Raw genomic sequence first — 6,000 nt, 5'->3', positions numbered from 1 at the left:
ACAAAGAAAAAGTTAATTTTAAATAAAAGTTAATATGGCGTATTGCTTATAAGTTTTAAATGTATGCTAAAAATTTGAATTTTAGATTGGATAAGTGGAATTTGATTGACTAAAACATGGTATCAATTCATAAAATTTTAAATTTATAACTTTATAGCTAACATTGTGGTCGGCTAAAATAAATTAGAAAAATTCGTCTCGTCTAAACCATTTGGATTTTGAGCAGTTCAGCAATTTTTTCTCCAACAATATAACGAATTGTAAGTTTTTTTATTACTTTGTATTTAAATTATTCTCGAATTAAACTTGGCTGCTCTTTAATATTGATAGCTTTCAAAATAATTAAAATTTATAATCATTTAGGTAAAACTTCAAATTACGGCTTTAATAATGAGCGGAAAAAATGCAGCAGACAATACTTATTTGGAGCTGAGGCAAATTTGGAAAAAAGCACACCCTGAAATATCCAGTAAATTTATTTGTTTTGCATCTATCATTTTCATCGTCTACTAATATTGCTGAAATAACAATTAAAATTATTATTTCCTAGATAAGGTCAACGAGGAAAATATGAGAACATGGTGGAGAGATAACAAAAATGACGCCATCGCAGTTACCAATAAAATCAACAGTTTGAAGCTTAAAGTCACGTCCAAAGGAATGAAGATTGTTCAGGCTTTTGTAAAAGTAAATTCCCAAATATTGGGAATTAATGATTATACCACCGTTGAGCCGACAACAACTTCATCTGGACAGGACGCTGAGCCAAAACCTTTGGAGAATCATGATGTTGAGCCACCAGAATAACCGAGTACTTCAAAATCTCTGAGAAACCGACCAGCTTAAGATAAAATAATTGCAGATTTGCGGGAGGAAGAAGACGAGCTTCTTATTTTATCGAAAGCAAAGGAAAGCGGACTGCTCTTATCCAAGGAACAAGTTGACCGGCTTCGTAATCTGCAGAAAAGTACAAAACTTAAGAAGGACAGGCTGAAACGATGGGGAGCTTTACAAAAAGCAAGTCAAAAGCTTCGCGACAAAAAAGGGTTAGTTTTCGAGAACCTCATGGCCAATCACCCTAATCTTGCTGATGGTATTGGAAGACTAATACCGAAACAAGTAGGACGACCTAGACTTGAGATTGAGCAACCTGACTTATTAAGCAGCATAATCTCAACTGTTGACTGTCACAGTAGTGCTGACGAGAAGCGGTGAAGCGAAACATTGAGAACAGTAAAAACCTTGGATAATCTACTTTTAGAAATGAGACTGCTAGGTAAATTTGCAATTGCTCAATTATTTGCTATACAATTTAAATATTTTATGACGTGCTTTGTCTCTCAGGGTTCAATATTAGTAGAAGTGGACTCTACCTGAGGCTCTTGCCGCGTAATTGTTCTACTATTGAAGGAAAGCTTCACGTGACAACTGTACCAGTGAAACTGCTCAAGGCCCAAAATACTGCACGTGCACCACATCGAGATGCCCATTTTGCTGCCGCCGGAATCAAGTACTTACAAAATAATTTTAAAAAAGCTTGCTTAGGTGAGGCGCTGCTAAAAGTGAAAAACAAGGCCTCTGGGGATCTCTTTTAAATATCTCGTCCCCTCATCATTGTAACAGGAATTGGTGGCTTTGCATCACCGCGAGGTTTTTTTAAACTGAAGACAAAATACAAAATCAGTTGAAAATACCCATAGGAGGTTGAAAAAATTTACCACGCGTTTCAGAAACTCTAATTTAATATTTCACATCACTGGTCGAAATTCGGTTAAATAATTTGGTGATTGCAGTGGTGACGTGGAGGGTCATGTCGTAAACGGACTGTAGCTACATTTATAGAAAATTTTTATACTGGTTGCTAAGAACAACTAGCTAAGAATATCGTAATTCTGATGAAGAATGCTTAGCAACATGAGTAGTGTCAGATGCCTCCATCAAAACTTTTTCAGTTTTAAACCGATCTCCATCGAATTTGCTTTAAATGATGCACAACCGATTTCTGCATGATAAAATCAGGTTATATGCATATAGTCGTTTGGTGCAAGTGTCTCAAATTTCGATTCTAAAGTTTCAAATCGAGATTAGAGAGCCCACGATACAACTTTTCAACCGAGAAAGCTGTAAAACATCATCTCTTCATTCTCCTCTGCACCATTGCCTTTTACGCTTTTTGGCTATCTTTAACCGTTTAGGCTCTACCCCTCTTGACATTTTCAAAGGGTGTATACGAAAGCATACTTAGGCTTCGCCGTAACCATGGTGACACTTTTTTTCGGGCACCCATGTTTACTTTTGCCTCACCTAAGAAAAAGACTTGGCTATTCAATTTGGACCGAAGGTTGTGAGTGTCATCAGTCAAGACGACAAAGCACGCGTGTCTTTGGGTCTACCGGCTGCCAAGAAACAGAGCCCCATATTAATGAAAATGGACTACCAAATTCGACCTCCAGATCATGATTGGGTGGTTGGATCACGACACAAATTAATTCCCTCGGTGTACGCAGGCCTAGAGGGTTTGGATGATCACGTTTCATACAGCGGGCCTACTTACATAGCCATTGGCTTTGGGAAACACGACTCTAGTACTGCAGTAAGTCACGCTGAAGATTTGGTTCATTTAGTCGAACTAGAAAAATTCAAGCGTCTATGCAAAACATCTGATGAAGCCGTTAAGCCAATTTTGATCGTGCTTTGCGACGGAGGTCCTGATGAGAATCCCAGGTTCCCAAAAACATTGAAATATGCAGCAGTTAGTTTCCTGCGATGGGATTTGGATGCTCTTTTTATTGCAACCTACGCCCCACATCAATCAGCAAGTAATCCGGTTGAACGGATGGCACCGCTCTCCAGAGACCTTTGTGGAATCATTCTACCCCACGATTCGTTCGGCACCCATCTGGACAAAAATGCAAGAACTGTCGATTTTGAATTAGAAATTCAGAACTTTCAGAGAGCAGAAGTTTTGGCTGAGGTCTGGAACCAACGTGTTATCGACAAATTTCCCGTAATTGCTGAATTTATACAGGCTGATGGAGCAAAGAAGCGGATACGTCCTAATTATACATGTGCCAATGAATGTAAGCCTTCAGAAATTTTTATTTCGAGTACTAATCAGTGGCGCAATTACCACATAGGCAGGGTAGGCAAAGCCTAGGGGCCCCGCGATAGCGGGGGCCCCCGGGCGGCCACAGTGTCTACACTAGATATTTTGACTATATATATTTTGATTCAAAATAACTATTTCAAAAATTTTGAAGTAGAAGTTATTTCAAACTATTTTATTAGTTAATTAATTTAATTAATATCTTGCACTTGTGGTTTTGTTTTTGAGTTATAGCCCAATTCAGCCTGAACATCTGGACAGCTGGTACGATACCTTCGAATTAAGTTGTTAGTTTTTGTATAACGCGAAGTTTGACGATTTTTCAAAACTCTCCCACAAGATCAATAGGAACGTATGAAATTGTTAAATCGTCATAACAAGCTGAAATTTGGTAGAGAGGTTGCGAATGGGTCTTAATAGGAGAATATGACATGAAATTGGTAAAATTCTTATCTGGAGCGACCCTGTAGGGTGACCCATACCGATTTTTAGAAATTACATTAAATTTAAAAAAATTAAATTAAATTAATTAAATTAAAAACATTAAATCCGGCACGGCCTAATGGCTTCTCATGAAAGGATATGAAGTTAAAAGTGAGCGAATTTTAACCAGAGTGACCCTGGAGGGTAACCCATACCATTTTTTAAGTTTAATTTTTTCCATCTGAAATTTGGTACGAAGGCTAAAAACCACTTCTTGATAGCAAATATAGCTGTGGAAGTTCAAAGTGGTAATATTATGTCGGTCAATTCGGAGAAAAATTTAGAAACAGCCAGGACTCACGGAGTCAGGGACTCTGTCCCTGACTCGGGCTATATGGAGTCTGCACTGTAGGTTTTTGTATTTTCAAATAATAATGCAGCAATATGAATCCATTTAGTTACCTCTAACAACGGTACACAGTGCAATAAATTAAAATGCATAGGAAAAGTGTGGAAAAAGTGGTGGTGGTTTACCCTAAAATAAGTGATGACTGCAAAATGTCCCATTTTTGTTTAAAGTTAAATTCAATCTTCAGAATGTGCAGAAAATTTTAAAACACATTGCAGAAATGGGACATTCTGCAGATATCATTTATTTTGGCTGTAAAGTTGCTCATGAAATTCGATCACTGTCTTTCATCACGATCGCCAGGAAAGTATTCTAAATCAAATCAAAAAATTGCTTTTGTAATTATGTAAGACAATTGTCTTATGAAGTAGAATATTCTGACGCCCGGTTTTACTTGATATAAATTTTTGTTTACGTATTTCTATTGAAAGTCTTTGATACTATGTATTTCTTCAAATCATATAAGAGTTTTACTCGAGTTTCACTTGGGTTAAACTAAATTATCCAGCTGAAATTATACAATACCTTGCTCCAAATCGCTACAATACATAATTATAATGCGTAAGGAATTTTCGTACGTGCATACTGATCAGGAAGTTGGTAGTAATAAAATTGGTTTATTAATGCATTGTTTCCGATTATATTATGTGACGACGTCAACCTGTTTGTTCCTTGGATTTCTGGTGTTATTTATTTGGAAACAGACCTCATGGGTGCCCCTCAATATCTGACAAAAATCTTTTTGCTCTAAAAAACCCTACACCATGGTTTCCTCCTGACTTAAATTTTCTCAAAATTCTCTGAAAATCAATTTCATGCTTTATGTACATACGGCACCTTATTTTCCCCGGCTCCTGTACTTATGCATGCACCTTATTTTCCTTGTCTTATTTCTCACACTGACCAGTACAAAAACTATGACCAGAATTAAAACGATGCATTTACCACGTAAAAAAAATAGTAAAACCAATATGGGGCTTTAACATACTTCTAATAAACAACTGCACGAACATTACTTACTATACACAAAATGTTTAACTACTTGCCTGGAAGCTGTTGGGGCACATGGGAACATTAACACCGCAGGACAGGGGAAGGGGGTTTTTATAACACGGGAAGGCGATGGGGCATCAAATAACCGTTAGGACATTGTCTTTCTATTCCCACGCTTCTGCGGCCACGGTTAATCATACCCACCAAAAATTTGGAGAAGTGCAATGAAAATGAACAAAAAATGCACTGATCATGTAAGAGACAATAATATGGTACAATTCACAAGGGTTTATGCACAGATATGTCATAAATTTTATGAATTTTAATAGATTGAAAAGTAAGTGTATTGATCTTCTCGTCGCGTCCATCTATTCTCAATTCTTCAGTTGACGCAAAATTCATCTCAACGTTTGATTTTTGACCTGGAGAAGTCATAAAATATGAATTTCTTACTGATTGAAAATTAGCAAATTTAATGTTTTATATTGCTCACCAATCGCATGCTTTGACGTTGTTCTCTGTACAGTCGTTCAATTGTATTGCTGGTGGGCAATCCTTAATGCCATAGCAGATAGTTGCCCCTGCTCTTAGTTTTTCACAATCCAGTGTCATAATCGCTTCCTTCTGACCGTCAATGCATCGATACACCCCCTCCTTGAGGCAAACCCGCCTTCTTTTGGGGTCAGTTCTGGTCCACAAAACATGTAGAAGGAGCCTGTCGTATTGAGCCTGGTCGGACACATGCAACCCGTGTACTTGTCCGGTGTCCTACTGCGCAGTTTTGAATATGGATCGAGATACTGTCGAGGAATGGGTTTCAGTTTTATCTTGTTGTAATCCATATTTCCATGCGCCTGGGTTACCACTACTACCAGTAGCAGAACAATGGTCGCTATGATCGCCATGGAAATGCTCTATATGAAATTTGAGGTTAGGTTGTGAAATTTGTAAAAGTTAAAATCTTCAGATATACAAAGAGCTAGAGAAAAAGGTATTCATTAGAATTAAGTTATGGGAAATTATTCTCACAATGGAGCTCTCCCAGCATATTCTCTTAGAATATGACTAA

The sequence above is a fragment of the Folsomia candida genome, unplaced genomic scaffold, assembly GCF_002217175.1.
Source record: "Folsomia candida strain VU population unplaced genomic scaffold, ASM221717v1 Fcan01_Sc043, whole genome shotgun sequence".
NCBI lineage: Eukaryota > Metazoa > Arthropoda > Collembola > Entomobryomorpha > Isotomidae > Folsomia > Folsomia candida.
This window is presented reverse-complemented; position numbering follows the sequence as displayed.